General features: G+C 40.9%; 1 protein-coding gene across 3 annotated transcripts in view; it reads right to left on the reverse strand.

Annotated features, from left to right (window-relative positions):
* slc38a5 (solute carrier family 38 member 5) overlaps window positions 1–15350 on the reverse strand; it is a 54133-nt gene extending 38783 nt beyond the window's left edge. For all 3 annotated transcript variants that reach the window (XM_062971649.1, XM_062971652.1, XM_062971650.1), the window contains exon 1: window positions 15117–15350. The gene's annotated coding sequence lies outside the window, so the exon portion shown is untranslated. The remainder of the gene's footprint in view (window positions 1–15116) is intronic.
* Between the last annotated feature and the right edge of the window lie 2812 nt (window positions 15351–18162).

An 18162-nucleotide genomic window follows, 5' to 3' on the forward strand; every position in this document is an offset into this window, starting at 1 on the left:
AAAAAGCGGTGTGTATGGCAGCAATATAACAGCTGTAGCCTTTTTCTTTATTACCTTTCTTGGTTGTTAACAGCTAATATTAAAAACACACAGGAGGCTTATCCAGGAAAAAAAGATTAAAAAAACAGCTTTGAGACTGCAAACCCACACCATGTGAGGTGAGGTGAAAAACTGCTCCCTTTTAAAAATATACAGAAATACATACATATTACAGCTTGGAAAAATTACTTTTCACTGTTGGGGCAAAAATCCAGTGGCTTTGCTAAAGGAAGGAATATGAGAATTGTCACCCTCCCATACAGAAAGAGAACTTTTCCAAGTACTGACATTTATATATACACAGTGGGAGGTTGCTACAAACTTGGAAAAGAGCACGCAAACTCCCAAAGAAAGAAACACTTATGCTGGAACACAAGACCACGTCACACTGCCTTCAACCTTGTTTGGCCTGAATATTTGCTTTGTGTGTTTACCCAGCCATGTGGACCAGGTCTACGAACTTCCCACATCTTCTGAGCAGGGCCAGGATATGGGCAGGGACTGAGAAAAAGGCACCTTTCTATTTTAAGGAAACAAAGTGACTGTGTCTTCTCCTGTGGAGGATACTAGCAGAATACTACTGTACACCCAAAACCAAAATGCCAGAGAAGAACGAATAGGGTCAAATCCTATACATTCATTTATTTGGAAGTTAATACTAATGTATAAAATCACCATCCCAGCATATATGTCAAGCAGTCTAAAAGCGATGGTGTCTTTCACAATACATAATTTCCATATACTGCTTCAATTCCACTTTTGCCATGTCCTATGGAAACTGGGATTTGTAGCCAGAGAAACCTAAAAGTGTATGTACTCTTAAGACATCTATATCCATGAGGGATATGTTCCTGGACATTGCATGGATACACAGATAATAGCAATGAAGGATCTTTTGTGTAAGTATGACATAGAGTTGTGCTGAAAGACCTAGACAATGCTTATAGAGCAGGCATGGGCAAACTTTGGCCCTCCAGGTGTTTTGGACTTCCACAATTTATAACAGTCTATCAGCTGCTAGGAATTATGGGAGATGAAGTCCAAAACACCTGGAGGGCCGAAGTTTGCCCATACCTGTTATAGAGGACACTTTGTCAGATATGGATAAATGAACATGTGGATACCATTTCCTTAGATATGGGGGTCATGCTGTTTATGCTTTAAGTTTCCATCTTCTTGATGACTTCCATGAATTTACAGAATTTTCTTAGGTAAGGAATATCCGGACTTCGACTGCCGTTCCCTACCTCTGAAATGTGGCCTATAGCACCTGGTCTTCCTTGGTGGTCTCCTCTCCAAGTACTACCCAGGTTTAATCCTGCTTAGTTTCCAAGGTCAGGTGGAACTGGTGCCTTCAGAGAATGTTCCTCACAAAACTGCACATCACAGAATTTCACAGAATGTTGCTATGGCAATTAAAATGGAATCATAGCAGTAAAACAGTGTGGCATTAGAGAGAGACTTGAGCTTCTCTGTCAATGCTTACTCTGTCCCTAACCCCAAAATCTATTTTAAGGAGTACCGCCATCCCTCCACATTTGCAGTTTTGACTTTTGTGGATGGATTACTCATGGATTTGATTTAAAACGTTCTCCCTAGGAATCTCTAGGTCCTCCAATGTGCCTCTATGGTTAACATCCTCCAATAATGCTGGAGGATGTAGAGATTTCTAAAGAAAACACCTCTTCAGGAGTTTCTAGATTCTCCAATGTAAGAATGGAAGGTTATCACAGCATTGTGCTGGAGGATCTAGAAATTCCTAGAGGTGTTCTCTCAGCTAAAAAAAAAAAAGCCCAACATCTACTTTATCCACATTTTGTAGGGGACCTGTGCCCCTAACCCCAACAGATGTGGAGGGCTGACTGTATTCATATTGAAATCAGTAAAAGCCAAGGAAAAAGACATCTTTTGCAGAATTTGACTGACAAACATATCAACAAGCAAAAAGCAGCTGAAACTGGTGACTCCCATAACAGTGGACCAGTCATTCCACTCCTGTTTTAGCCTAGATTTTAAATGAGCTCTTTCAGATATGCCCAACCTCTTTGAGGGACATGGTTCTGTGTATATCATTTTTAATAGGGACTTGTGCAAGTATGGATTTTGGTATCAGTGGAGGATCCTGGAACCAATCCCCCATGGCTACAAATGGCCCATTGTACACACAATTTTTATTCTTAATGAAATGGCTTAGAAAAACTGCAGTTGGCATGCATTGTCCTAAGAGAAGCATACTCCCTTTTGAATCATATGCTGGAACATTTCTTCGCAGATGTGGCACACAATGACGTATGTGCTTCCTACAAAGCAAAAGTATTTTCTTTCATATCTTGGAAAAGCTACTTTTAAAAAAATTCTAGAACTACGAGAACTAAGAATATATATTATTTAATGTGAAAGCCACACTTCTCAGACAAAAAAAAAATATCCAGTTTCATTGTGCAAAATGGGCCCAGCACTGAGGATAACTCCTTTTAGGTTTAGGTTTTAAAACTGCTTTAGGGTTTGAATGAGAATTTGAGAATAAATTCATTGTCCTACAGATGGAAGCCACCTTCTCACTGAATCCTGTTCTCTTATTTCAATAAAGGATACTTTAGTTGTTTCAAAATAAAGCATCAAACAGCTACAATCACATTCTAGTTGTATTTGTTAAATAATTTCATGTAAACAATTTGTGTTCAACTAAAAGGCACTCTTTTAGTTATAGTAAAGGAAGTTACCATCCTGCTTAGTAAACAAAAGTTTTCCAGCTCATTGTCAGAGAGAATGGCTACTATTTAATGTATATTTTTCATTCACTTTTACAAAAATACATGTGTAACAAAAAAGACAGGTTCAAAAAGAAACAATAGTTTCCAGCTACTCCAAACAAAGTTTGTTCAGAGGTTTTTCATCTTTCCCACACAAACAAACCCCACCCCCTTCCCATCCCTTCCCTAGGTAATCATAACACACTGCAAACCTCTTAAAACTGCATTTTTTCAATCTCTTCCATTGCTTATAATGTTACTGATCAAGGGCAGTGAAATTTTGAATTAACACAAGCATTATTCACCAAAGAAATCCTGTCAATGTTTTTATTCAGAGGCAATACATTTCATGGTGCGTTTAGCTCCTAGATGGAAGTTGGGGGAAGACAGGGGGCTTGATCAGAGCCATCAAAACTCCGATGGAGCTGAGCCCCCATGAAGACTACCAGGCAGAAATATATTACTTGCACTCACTTAATAATCTGTCTCCTTCTTGCCTTGAGTAATTAGTTTTCATGTTTTAAACTATTGCATCATTTGAAATGTGGTGCTAGACAAGAGTTTTATTAATACTATAGACAGCTATAAAAGATAAATGAATGGGTCCTGGAACAAACCGATCAAAACTCTCCTTAGAAAATATGACTAAACTGGGGCTGTCATACTTCGGACATACGATATGATTGCTATGACGTAACTCTCTAGAAAAGAGGGTAATGTGGAAGGCAGGTGAAAAAGAGGAGACCAGACTACAGCTGGGTTGACTCGATTATAGAAGCTACGGCTCTGAATCTACAAGACCTTAACAGAGCAGTTGATGCTTGGTCTCCTGGAAATCTTTCATTCATAGAGTCACCATAAGTCAAAGTCAACTTGATGCAAACAGTAACAACAACAAATTCCACTGTGTTTGACAAAGAAACATGCAGAAGTTTAGATTCTCAGACTTTAGTTGACTAATCTACTGAAAAAGGCACCCAGCCATAATAAACATCTGAAGTCTGGAGGTAAGACCATCCCCTTAGCTCTAATGATACAAATAAGCAAGAGCTAGTGCCAAGATGAACTCAGTGGCCTGCCTAGCAGGATCCAGAAATCTCAAAATGGTCGAAAAGAGCAAGTTGTGACTCAGAAACTTGGCAAACTTGAACCTTCCCCCAATCTCATTTCTTTAAGTTTAACTTTCAGGACAAGAAGTGTATAGTCCTCTAATCCTTGCTAAACTGAAAGCCCCACCTGGACAAGCACCCATTTCATGCTGGGTAGAAATTACATTTTTGATTGCTTTAGCTAAAAAAAATCACCCAAATAGCTTAAACTATATTAAGGAAACTGGTAAGAGGTATTTAATGAACTAAAAAGTACATAAAATGAAAATCTTGATAGTACAATATTTAGCTTTCAGAATATAATTTAATGGCACAAACTTCAATACATACTCTCATGTATGCACTGTTGTCTGGTAGCTCTGAAGTCAGGGGATAAGGAACCTACTCCAAAATTTAGTCTGAGTTTTGAAGGCACTATTGGAGGTGCTAAATCCCATCCACAAAACAAATCCTCACTGTCCCCACTGTATATGTGTATAGATGCCAAGTCTCATATCAGAGACAGGAACAACACTTGTGACACTTCCTGAGAATAACCAGACTGTGGCTGGTTAGTAGCCATCTGCAATAAATCACTATGACCAAGAGGTCATGAGTTCGAGGCCAGCCTATGGCGGAGTGAGCATCCGACCATTACAATAAAAAATAGCCCTGCTTGTTGTTGACCTAAGCAACCTGAAAGATAGTTGCATCTATCAAGTAGGAAATTTAGTTACCATTATGTGGGGAGGCTAATTTAACCAATTTACAACACCATAAAAATTGTCCAGCAATGTTTGGATGATGAAGCAGCTGCTCCCCCTGTGGCCGGAATCGAGCATACCCTCAGGAAACTGGAAAAGGTTAAATTGCCTCTGTGTCTGTCTCTATGTTCATAAGGCATTGAATGTTTGCCTTGTATATGTACATTGTGATCCGCCCTGAGTCCCCTTCAGTGTGAGAAGAGAATAATATAAATACTGGAAATAAATAAAAATAAATAATAAATAACACAGCATTATTTTGTGATATCATTTTAGGCCAGGTGGCACAGGGTCATGGCTCCCTCCAGGAAGCAACAGCTGAGAGCCCGGCTACAGCCACTGTTCATGTAACAATGATGACAAAATGAAGCTGAAATAGAGCTACAGTAGAGTCTCACTTATCCAAGCTAAACAGGCCGGCAGAAGCTTGGATAAGCGAATATCTTGGATAATAAGGAGGGATTAAGGAAAAGCCTATTAAACATCAAATTAGGTTATGAGTTTACAAATTAAGCACCAAAACATCATGTTATACAACAAATTTGACAGAAAAAGTAGTTCAATATGCAGTAATGTTATGTTGTGATTACTGTATTTATGACTTTAGCACCAAAATATCATGATATATTGAAAACATTGACTACAAAAATGGCTTGGATTATCCAGAGGCTTGGATAAGCGAGGCTTGGATAAGTGAGACTCTACTGTATTTACAAAGTTCTATAGCTACCTCTGTCAAAGCAAACTTCTTCCCTGGAAGTTTGCAAAGTTCCCAACTCATTTGCATTAATTTTTTAAAAATAAATGTTTTCCGAACTATCCTACCAGCTCTCTCCTTACGATGTGGCAAGTTTAAATATGCCAGCTTTTATGCATGTCTGTCTAAACACATGCACAGGCAGAGAACACATGGCGGAGGTAGGGGGCTTATCAATGTTGTCAAAAACGGACAGCTGTCTAGGATCCAAGACCAACATCTTCCCCAAATCCCTGCTGTCTAAAGGCCATTTCCCACATGAAGGGCCTACTTGCCTCCTCCACGTCCTCACAGAGAAAAGACTAACATGAGCCAGGGAATAACAACACAAAGACAGCTGGAGCTATTCTTGTCATGAATTGCCAGCCCCGAATGTGATGAAATTGCTTCCAGCTGTATCCCTTTCCATGCTTCTGTTCCTTCCAGTAAGTATAATTGTGGGCACATTCATACTGTGCGTATGAGCTGTACCTGACCTTTACCTGGAGATGCTGGAAGAAGGCAAGGGGAGAGAAATTGTACTAGGAAATGATCTCTCTAAAACAGCAAGAAAATGGGAGGGCACTTGTCAGTTTCAGACTGGTATTAAAGAAGGTGGTCTCACTGTGCAGATGATAACATAGGAAATCCTTGAATCATTTCAGGCCTGGATAGTGATTACACAAATCTCAGAGCACTGGTGTGCATTAAACGCTTTTATTTATGCACTTTTGTGGATGTTGTCTAGATGCTGCAGTTTGAAGCTAGCTGAGACCTACATTAAATGGTTGATGTAGATTGGACCGCAGTTATAGGGTGCATCTACACTGTTGAATTAATGCAGCTTGATGCCACTTTAAGAGCCATGGCTCAACGCTTTGGAAACTCAGGGTTTACAAGGTCTTTAGCCTTCTTTGCTACAGATGATGCCTCATGAAACTCCAACTTCCAGGTTTCTATAGCAGTGAGTCATGACAGTCAAAGTGGTAGCAAACTGCATTAATTCAACAGTGTAGACGCACCCATGAAAAACCTACTAGGCAGGTCGTACATACAATCAAGCAGAACCTCAGAGGAAAGTAACAGCACCTCTAAATAAATTAATGGGGAAAAAACTTGGGTTACCATGGTCAAAGTCATTTTGAAAGCATATAACAACTCTGCAGCACTGGAATCCATGTCAAGTGGGAAAGGGCAAGAAGTGACAGGAGGCTCTAATTTATGGCTGAAATCTATCCGCTTGCTGGGATTTGGGGTAATGACTGATAGACATACATTCCCCTACTTCACGAGGCTTCTAAGATGATCCTGACTTGGCTGAGGGACACTGGAAAGGGGAACATGCCTGTGAAGGGCAGGAGAGTTGTTGGCTCTGATCAACAGGGCTTAAAAACTTAAAAGTGTGAGCAACATGCAGTGGAAATGAAGAAAGAATGCTTCTAAGCCTTCACAGCATGTCAGGGCTCCTTTATACATGCAGAGGCTCATCATTTGATGACAGCAGTGCCTAGTTATGCCTTGGACCAAAGATCTAACACATCTCTATTGTCTGACACACATCGCTTCTAAACCAACCTTCACGTTCAGCAGTCGTTATTACTTACATTTATTTGTTACTTTGGTATTCTGCCTTTCCTCCAGTGACTTTAAGGAACCATATACAGCTTTCCTTATCACCACTTTATATTCACTACATCTCAATGAAGTATGAAATTGTGTGCCTTCAAGACTATCCAACTTATCTCAGGGTTTTTGGGCCTGAGAGGTATGATGCTCCCAAGGTCACGAAGTGGATTTCTATGGCTGAGCAGGGATTTGAATCCAGGTCTCCCAAGCCACAGTCCAACACTTAAACCACTATGCCACACTGGTACTCTTCCAATGAAGTACACCAGGCTTAAAGAAAATGACTAGTCCAAAGTCACCTGATCCAAACCCATGAATTAGCGTGGAGTCAAGTTTGAATTTCAGTTCAACACTAGTTCTAAAAAACTGGATTACACATCTCTGTTTGGCTCTGTCTGCGACACTGAACAATTATGTGATTAATACAGCAAATGTAAATGAACAAAATTACAAACTATGACAAACAGACATATTTCACCACTTTTGGAGAGTGTTTCTTTCAAAGGTATATCACTGAGTTTGACACTTTGTTAACACATTTATGGGAACATAGCAAGTTGGCATAAAATGCAGGTCAATATGTCAGAGAACGTGTTTAACTTGTTTTTTAACAGATGTAATCCCCCAAATGATGAAGAAAATCTGTCACAGCATGTGACTTTCCTCCCTTTTCTATCTTGGATTTAACACGCAGGAAGGTACATATAGACTTAATCTGCCTGTCTGATTACTTCTCTCTGAGGAAATCCCTTTGTGGAATGGAAAACAGTAATAGGAGATATACATTCTCCTTACCTTCTAAGTGTCAAATTATTGTTCCATCCAATTTAATATTGCTGAAAATGACCAGCAGTGGCTGGCCAACATTAAATGACCAACATTTATTGTTTTTTGTGGCTTCAGGAAAAAAAATTCCAGTGTTTCCTGTGGTGATGGAGATTGCAACTGGGACTGAATACATGTAGAACATATGATCAGTGATTAAATTAGGATACCCTCCCTACAAAACATCAAGGGGAGAGGTGCAAGTTAATGAAGCAGGAACTCTTTCAACTGAGTCCTGAAGTCTTGGCATTGCTCCTCTAAGAATTAGGAAACAGAATGAAAGCATCTATATTCAAAAATAGATAAGCTTCCTGTTTAGAGACCAAGGGTGCATCTACACTGTAGGATGAGTTTAGTTTGACATCACTTCAGTTACCACGGGTCAATGCTATAGAACCATGGGAGTTTTCACTACATAAGACCTTCAGCCTTCTGTGATTCCATAGCATTAAGCCATTGCAATTAAAGTGGTGTCAAACTGCATTAATTCTACCATGGGGAGCCAACCTAAGTCATGATCAGAAAGAAATGGAGCAAGGGTGGGAGAGAGAATGAAAGAAGAGTTGAAGCAAAACAAAAGGTGCTGATAACTGGCATGGGGGATCAGAGAGATGAACAGACTCAGCCAGGTAGAAAGTGTTTGCATGGGAGAAACTCTCTGTGTGTATTTGTGAGTAAGTGAGTGAGTGGGTAAGGAGTGAAAAAAAAAATCTGATTTGCACAATTTCCCACCCCAGTTTAGCTTAATTATGTTTCATGGCTTTTTAGTGGCATGGAAAGATATTAAAAAGTGTTCCCAGAGTAAAGAAGGACGGATTCAGAAAGCAACAAGCAAAGATTACGAAATATACGTATCAAGCATATCATCCTAAAGGATTATATATCCCAGCCTTTGCTAGATTTAGAAAGGATGTTGAGTCTATCCAGTCATTCTAGAAAGGGGACTCAGGTTTTGCCCCATAAATCATGCTAATCGAGATGTCAAATAAACCTGCTGGAGTTTGATGGGAGTTTTCAGCAGGCAGGGGCTATGTATCCTAAATCTATTTATTGTTGTTCATTCACAGCTACAACTATCAATCCAACTTACATAAAGCAATATCACAGTGAACATATCTCCCCAAAACAAATTAGCAGGCAGTTAAGAGAAGTGGAGCCCCTCTGAGCACTGAGCTGCTGAACTTGCAGACCGAAAGGTCCCAGGTTCAAATCCAGGGAACGGAGTGAACGCCCGTTGTTGCTCCAGCTTCTGCCAGCCTAGAAGTTCGAAAACATGCCAATGTGAGTAGATCAATAGGTACCACTCTGGCAAGAGGTAACGGCGCTCCATGCAGTCATGCCGGCCACATGACCTTGGAGGTGTCAACGGACAACGCCGGCTCTTCGGCTTAGAAATGGAGATAAGCACCAACCCCCAGAGTCAGACATGGCTAGACTTAATGTCAAGGGGAAACCTTTACCTTTACCTAAGAGAAGTGGAGTGGATGCAGAGGACCCCTTCTCTCTTTGCAATGCACCTTTACCATCCTGGCAAAATGAGATGAAAAGGGAGGGACAGTAGAGTCTCACTTATCCAACACTCATCCAACGTTCTGGATTATCCAACGCATTTTTGTAGTCAATGTTTTCAATATATCGTGATATTTTGGTGCTAAATTCATAAATACAGTAATTACTACATAGCATTACTGCGTATTGAACTACTTTTTCTGCCAAATTTGTTGTCTAACATGTTTTGGTGCTTCATTTGTAAAATCATAACCTAATTTGATGTTTAATAGGCTTTTCCTTAATGCCTCCTTATTATCCAACATATTTGCTTATTCAACATTCTGCCGGCCCATTTATGTTGGATAAGTGAGACTCAACTGTATGTTGAACATTATGGATGATAATTAAATTGCTCAGACAACTGAAAGAAATAGGGAATACATCCCTGAGTACACATGTACAGAATAAAAAAATACAGATTGAATTCTACCATCTGATATCTTTTAACTAACTTGTCTTTACAGTCATAAGGAGCAACCATTTCAATGCATACTTGGGTTTTAGTGATTGTAAGCAGAAAACTAGAAGTAAGTTTGTTTAGATTAAGTGTTTAGGAATAATATGCTGCAATCTCGTTTGTACTATCTAGACAGGGATGGGAAATCAAAGGCCCTCCAAATATTTCTGGGTGACAGCTCCCAGCATCCTTCATCTCTGCTAACTAGAACCATTGAAGCCGCAGTCCAGAAATATCTGGAGGACTACACAGACTTCAGTCTTGTAACAGAAACTACATTCACTCATACACTTGTATTTGTCTACTAACTAATCCAGATTAACTCACCACCTGCTATTTTTTACCCACACTCAATCACCCAGATTAGAATCAACATTCAAAAATATTAGGTGCTTCTAGAAGAAAGTGCACAATATAATTAATCTAACACTTGTCACTGGCTGCCTTTTATAACTATCCTGATATCTGAGGAATGACATTTTACTTGCCATAACTGTGCACTGACTTAACATATTCCTTTTTCCACAGCACTGTAAATACCCAGATTATATGATATCTGAAGGTTTTTAAATGGTAATTAATGAATTCTAATTGATTTAGTGGACAAGGTCACTAAAGCCTATGCTAGAAAATTCTTTCTGCTCAAGTCCAAAGATGCTATTGGAGTCCTTTACACTTTTTTAATGCAAAAACAAAGGAATATAGCTTTTTCTTTGGTTATTAATTATTTATATGTAGTCTGATATGTAACAAACCCACTGAACATGTGGAAGACACTCCCATTCACTATCTTGTATCAAATAATTATTTTCCCCATGTTAAGAAAAAAGAAATAGAAACCCCCAAACAACCCTGAGAAGGATGCATGATGTAGTGTGCTCTGAATTCTGGATTGGGACTCTGGGAAACCAGAATTCAAATCTCCATTCAGCCTTGGAAGGCCATGCTGAAAATGATCTATAAACCATGCCCTATGAGGAGCAGCTTAAAGAGCTGGGTATGTCTAGCCTTCAGAAGAAGAGGTTGAGAGTAGACATCATTGCCATGTACAAGTATTCGAAAAGATGTCATAAGGAAGAGGGAGCAGGCTTATTTTCTGCTGCCCTGGAGACTATGACTCGGAGCATTATAGGTTCGAATTACAGGAAAGGAGAATCCACCAGAACATTCGGAAGAACTTCCTGACCGTAAGAGCTGTTCAACAGTGGAACTCTCTGCCTTAGAGTCTGGTGGAGGCTCCTTCTTTGGAGGCTTTTAAACAGAGGCTGGATGGCCATCTGTCAGGGATGTTTTGAATGTGCTTTTCCAGAATGGGGTTGGACTAGATGGTCCATGTGGTCTTGTCCAACTAGTATTATTCTATAGTACTACGACTCTAAGGAAGTCACATTCTCTCAAGTTTAGAGGAAGTTAAAGGCACAATACCTTCTGAAAAAATTATGCAGAGAAAACTCTGTGACAGTGTTACTATAAGTCTGAAATGATTTGAAGACAAACAGCAACAACGTAACCAAATTCACTTTCAAATGACGAAATCCTTAAATGTTCTTTAGGCATGTATCTGTTCAGCAATATAACTACATGGGACAGCAGAAACATTCATCATTTCTACACTTTCTATAAACTCTTCCACAAAAAATAATACCCACAGATAATTTACGTAACTTTTTAAGGAGAAAATTAAGACAGTGAAATAATTCAAGATATTTTCTGACGCAGTGATCAAACAGGATGGAGACTGCAGTCAAGAAAAAGGAAGACAACCAATATTTGGAAGAGCAACTATGAAGGAACTACACAAGGTCCTGAAGTGTAAAGATACATCACTAACTTCAGGATGGCCAAAGCAATCTATGTGCAGTTGTGAAGGCTGGACAGAGAGAAGAGCTGATAAAAAGAAAATAAACTCATGTGGTGCTGGAGAAGAATTCTACGGATAGTGAATACTGCTAAAAAGTCATACAAATGGGTTAATTAATCCTGAAGTCTCTTTAGAAGCCCAAATGCCTACTGAGACTGTTATACTTTCATGAGTACAGAGGGCTCACCAGAAGACAAACACATTTGTTAAGGTAGAAGGAAAAATGGAAGACCCCATTCCAGGTGGATATTCTCAATAAATGAAGTCAAAGCTCTCAAGTCTGCAAGACTTGATCAGAGCTGTCAACGAGAGGATAGCCTGGAGGCCTCTCATTCATGGTCACTATTAGTCAAAGTCAATTTGATGGCAGATAACAACAAATATATCTCAGTATTTTTTTACTGTAGCATTTTGGCTCTAGGACCACTATGTCAATACTGGGAGTTAAAATCGCTGAGCTGAACTTGCTCACAGGAAGGTTGGAGGTTCGAATCTGGGGAGTGGGGTGAGCTCCCACAGTTAGCCCCAGCTTCTGCCAACCTAGCAGTCCAAAAACATACAAATGTGAGTAGATCAATAGGTACCACCTCAGAGGGAAGGTAAACAGCGCTCCATGCAGTGATGCCAGCCACATGACCTAGGAGGTGTTTATGGACAACGCAGGCTTTTTGGCTTAGAAATGGAGATGAGCACCACTCCCAGAGTAAGAAGGAGAAACGCTTTATCTTCATGGGTGTTTTGTTGCTTCTAGGCATTGAATGTTTATCTTTGTGTTTGTGTATGCTGGAATCTGCCCCGGGTCCCCTCTGAGAGATAGGGCAGAATACAAATAAAGTATTATTATTATTATTATTATTATTATTATTATTATTATTATTAATTAAACAGACTAAGTATGATTCTTTTTGTGTGCATGTGATTTCCTGCCAACTCCCTCTCTCGTGCATGCACAAACTTACACTGAGCATTTCAACACAAAAAGTAAGCCCAAGGTCTCTATTTTGTAAAAACTTTCTATTACAGATTGAGCATCATTTGTCTGGAATTCTGAAATTTGAAATACAGGCAGTTAAGTTACAAATAAGATAGATTCTGTAGGCTAGTTCTTAAGTTGAATTTCAGAAGAAATTTCAGAAAAAGTCAGAAGAAGTACTTTTTAAAGTGTAACTCCAGATATACATACATAGCTAGCTAGCTAGGGGTAGCATAGGGGAGGGCTAACACCCCTGTGGTGTTTGCTTTGCTGTCTGTGCCCCTGATGTTCAGAAGATTTCACCTCACTTTCTGTCCCTGAGATTGGATTTTGAAAAATTTGTGGAAACAAGGATTGGTGATAAAGCTTCAGTGGAAACATCTTTTCCCTATGATAACTCTTTCAGGAATGAATTTCCCTTCTGAGGGGTAGATTTCTTTCACTTTTTGTTATCTCACCCCCCCCCCTCCCCATTTTTAACTGTGAGTCATTTGTAAGCCGGGTATTTGTAAGTCAGGCACTGTACTCCAAAATTTTCCTTGTGGGTGGCTGGACTAGTGGCAGCTATCTATTATTAAATATTATATTTCATTAATATAATTAAATGTTACAAGTGTAATATTATTTTATTGCTTATTAATTAATATTTAAAAATGTGCAATGCTTAATATTAAATTGAATATTAAAATATTGTGTACAGAATTGCCTTCCAGCTCTCTGTATAATGTTGTATATTTAGACTTGGGGTCTACCTCCAAGATATCTATGGCCCCTTCCACACAGCTGCATAAAACCCACATTGAACTGGATTATATGGCAGTGTGGACTCACAAAAACCAGTTCAAAGCAGATATTGTCGATTATCTGCCTTAATATTCTGTGTGATATGACTGTGTGGAAGGGCCCTATGTTATATGCAAGTATTCCAAAATCCAAAACACTTCTGATCTCCTGACAAAGGATACTCAACCTGTATCTATCATACCTGGCTTTTAATTGTTTACATGTTGATTATTTAATTGCTATTATTTAAATTACTTATTTTAACTTGTGTAGTATATTTTATTGTTGTTACAGTAGAGTCTCACTTATCCAACATAAACGGGCCAGCAGAATGTTGGATAAGTGAAAATGTTGGATAATAAGGAGGGATTAAGGAAAATCCTATTAAACATCAAAATAGGTTGATTTTACAAATTAAGCACAAAACATCATGTTTTACAACAAATTTGACAGAAAAAGCAGTTCAATACACAGCAATGTTGTGTAGTAATTACTGTATTTACGAATTTAGAACCAAAACATCACAATGTATTGAAAAGATTGACTACAAAAACATTGACTACTAAAAGGCAGACTGCGCTGGATAATCCAGAACTTTGGATAAGCAAATGTTGGATAAGTGAGACTCTACTGCATTTCTTGTATTCTAGCTGTATTGGGAGGCTTTGTATGCAATCTAATGGTACTTCTTGTATTTTGACTGATTTCGGGGGTTTTGCATGATGTTAACTGTATTGGGGAGGACTCTGCATAGTATTTCTTGTGTTCTGTAGTGGGAGGTTTTGTATGCAGTTGTTAATGGTATTTCTTGTATTTTAACAGTATTCAGGGAGGGCTTTGCATGGTATTTTTTGTATATTAACTTTTGTATCGCCCCCACAATGCTTACTTATTGGCTGGTTGGGGTTTTTTGATCGGAAATGTTTACTAGGTGTGTTGCTTAGTTAGACGCCTTGAGTCCCTCTGAGGGAGAAAGGCGGGATAAAAATAAACAAGTCCACAGAGCAGGCATGGGCAAACTTGGGCCCTCCAGGTGTTTTGGACTTCAACTCCCACAATTCCTAACAGCCTACCGGCTGTTAGGAATTGTGGGAGTTGAAGTCCAAAACACCTGGAGGGCCCAAGTTTGCCCATGCCTGCTCTATAGTGTAAGTGCGCCTCCTGCCCGCTTTCTGGGCAGCCCACGTGGCAGAGCCTAAGAAAGCAGAGCCCAAAAGGGACTCATTCCCTCCTCCTTCTCTTCTCTTTCTTAAACAGAGTCCCCCCCGAGGAGGCCTCTCCAAAGGGACCCTCGCGAGCGAAGAACCACCACCCACCCTCAGAGCCTCCCGCCAAGACCCTGCCTTTCTTCTTCCCTTGAGCCACGAGTCCCGTCTGCCTCCAGCCTCCCACGCCCAAGAAAAGTTTGCCTTTCCCTGAGTGGGAGCTGGGAGGCTTGGGCCCCGGATGGAGGGGGCGACAGGGAGGGGAGACAGGGCTGGGAGAGAGGGGGGTCTTTCCCCTTCCCCTTCCTCCTCCTCCCGCTCTCTCCCCCCTCGCTTTTTCCTCCTCCTTCAGAGAGGCTGATGCAACCGCGCGCCCCAGTTGCAAGGGGCGGAAAGAAAGCCAAACAGGCGCGCCACGCGGCGCCTAGCGCCAGCTCCAAGAAGCGCTCACTCACCGCCTCTGGGTAGAGGAGAAGGGCTTCTATAAGGAAGACGACGACGACGACGACGACAAACTCCGGCCCGAAAAGCCTGCCGCGCGCGGAGGGAGGGAAAGCATACAAGAAGCCACGCGCCGAAGCCAAGCGCGCGCGGACAAGGGAGCGACGCGAAAGACAAGGCAAGGCGAGGAAAGGAAAGAAAGACGGACAGGCAAGCAGGCGCGCGCCCGCTCGCCCGCCTGCTCTTCCCCCTTCAGCCAATCAGGCCCGGAGGAAGTTTGACGCTCCTGAAAGAAAAAGTGTGGGGAGGGGGGGTGGGGAGCAGGAAAGGCTGGGTTCCCGCCTGGAACTGGCAGCAGGTGGTAGCCTCTCGTCTACACCGTGGGAATGAAAGCGGCTTGAACTGCCACGGCTCAAGGCTATATGGGGTCCTGCGAGGTGGAATTGGGGTCAGCTTCCACCCAACTGAATACAACCCCACATTATCTGCTTTGAACTGGAATATATGGCACACACAGCCATTTAATACAGAATATCAAGGCAGAAAATCCCACAACATCTGCTTTGAACTGGGTTATCTGAGTCCACACTGCCGTATATCCCAGTTCAAAGTAGTTAACGTGGGATTTTATTAAGCTGTGTGGAAGGGGCCTCAGGGCAGCCATATAACTCACGCAGCCATATAACTCAAAACAGAAAATCCCAGATTAACTGTTTTGAACTGGGATATATGACAGTGTGGACTCAGATAACCCAGTTCAAAGCAGATGTTGTGGGATTTTCTGCCTTGATATTCTGAGTTATATGGCTGCGTGGAAGATCCTCCAGATATTTTTTTCTGCGTCAGCAGCGACTTGAGAAACTGCATGTCGCTTCAGGTGTGAGAGAATTGGCTGTCTGCAAGGATATTGCCCAGGGAACACCCAGATGTTTTGATGTTTTTACCATCCTTGAGGGATGAATCTGAATCCCCGCATGAATCTGGAGCTGAAAGAGGGAGCTCATCCGCGCTCTCCCTGGGTTGGATTCAAACCAGCAACCTTCAGGTTAGCAACCCAACCTTCAAGTCACAAGGCTTTAATCCACTGCGCTACCGGGTGCTCCTAGCCCCTAGATAACCAAAGCAGACATTGTGGGATTTTCTGCCTTGATATGCTGGGCTATATGGCTGGATTATCTGAGTCCACACTGTCATATTTCCCAGTTCGAATCAGATAATGTGGGATTTTATTCAGCTGTGTGAAAGGGGCTTCAGGTAATCAAAGCAGATATTGTAGAATTTTCTGCCTTGCTAGTCTGGGTGATATGGCTGTGTGGAAGGGCTCTGGGTAGGTGCACTCTTTGGCAGAGGTGAAAGACCCTGTGGCACTCCCACGGCATCCAGGTTTGCAACTGCTGCCAAACTGTACTCGTTCTATGGTGTAGACGAGGCATGGGCCAATTTCGGCCCTCCAGGTGTTTTGGACGTCAGCTCCTACAATTCCTAACAGCCGTGTCTTTGTGCCTCTTAATTTGGATCCATGGAGCCGCAGTGGTGTAATGGGTTAAACCCTTGTGCTAGCTGAACTGCTGATCTGAAGGTTGGGTTGCTGACCTGAAGGTTGCCGGTTCGAATCTGTGAGATGGAGTGAGCTCCCATCTGTCAGCTCTAGCTTGCGGGGACATGAGAAGCCTCCCAACAAGATGGTAACACATTCAGGCATCCCCTGGACAATGTCTCTGTAGACTGCCAATTCTCTCACACCAGAAGCAACTTGCAGTATGTTCTCAAGTCACTTCAAACATGATTTTTAAAAAATCTGGATCCAAGGTTAGAAGACCAGGATTGGAAAGCCAGGGACAGTGATCTCCTGTCCTCGGTTAGGATTTGTATCCTTCCCTTGTGTATGCACTGTGCAGTGTGATGGCTAAATACTCAGAGCAGCAAGCTTTGATTTGCACACACTGTTCTCTTTTGCATCAATGAAACGACTACACCATGCTGGCTGCTTTTTGGATGACTTATTACTTCCAATTGACCAATCTCTCAAGATGCCATGCAAGGAGAAAGGTCACTTCTATTATTCTGAAGTCACATTTCAAATTTCATGTGTCGGCGGGATCAGTGACTTGCTGTCCTATCATAATTTTGACTGCATTACACTATGTAACAAAATTTGAAAAAAATATGTTCCTGGTTTGAAAGTGTTATTCCTGTTTAATTTTATGGAAAGTAGTTTGTATACTTCAGACACGTTTTTGTGGCTGCCACAAACTATGTTGAATTGGTTGAGACTCTACAAGATAGTCACTAAAAGCTATAGCAAAATGTGTTGCAGTTTTTGCAGTTTAATATACCTTTTCTGTGTTTTTATGATATTATCAATTAGGATATGACATTTATAGCCTGGGAAGAAAAATCATATTACATAGTGTTATCAATATATTAAGTTTTCTTCTTTACACTAAAAGGACTTTGGCACATCTTCATATTTCATGAATTCTCTGCATGAAGATGCTGTTATAAATCAGTCACCAGAGGTTGATGGTTTAACTGATGATTTAGAGAGGATTGTGAGCTTTCCAATGACACAAAGTGATAGGGCCTCAAGTCTGGGAAATGATGGTTCTCTCTGTGAGAAACCCGGCTCGTAAAGTGCAAGGCCTCAAGGGCATTCAGGGGAGTCAGAAGTAGCTACAGCAGAGAAGGATTTCAGTGAAGAGCTGAGTGATAAGGAGGGTTCCCAGGGGAACCCACCTGTAGCTACGGAGATCAACAAAAGTCTTTATTTACAAATCAGAGCTGAAAATAGATTGCATCGTTCAGAGAGATTATGTGGGAAAGTTGTGAAAGAAATTCACAGCAAACGGAATGATTTCATGGGTGTCTATTAAACAACAAGTTGTTTACCTTAAGGTTAGTTCAGGCAACGCTGCGTAAGAGTGAGATGCTAAGCCTGAGTTCTATTGTTCCAGGTTCAAATCAAGCTTTGGTTTTGGATTTAAAATATCCTGGAAGTTTTCTGTGTTTCTGTTCATGTACTCCTGTTCAAGTGTTACTAGTTATACCTTCATGATTGTG

Source organism: Anolis carolinensis, chromosome 2, assembly GCF_035594765.1.
Source record: "Anolis carolinensis isolate JA03-04 chromosome 2, rAnoCar3.1.pri, whole genome shotgun sequence".
In the NCBI taxonomy this organism is placed as follows: Eukaryota; Metazoa; Chordata; class Lepidosauria; order Squamata; family Dactyloidae; genus Anolis; species Anolis carolinensis.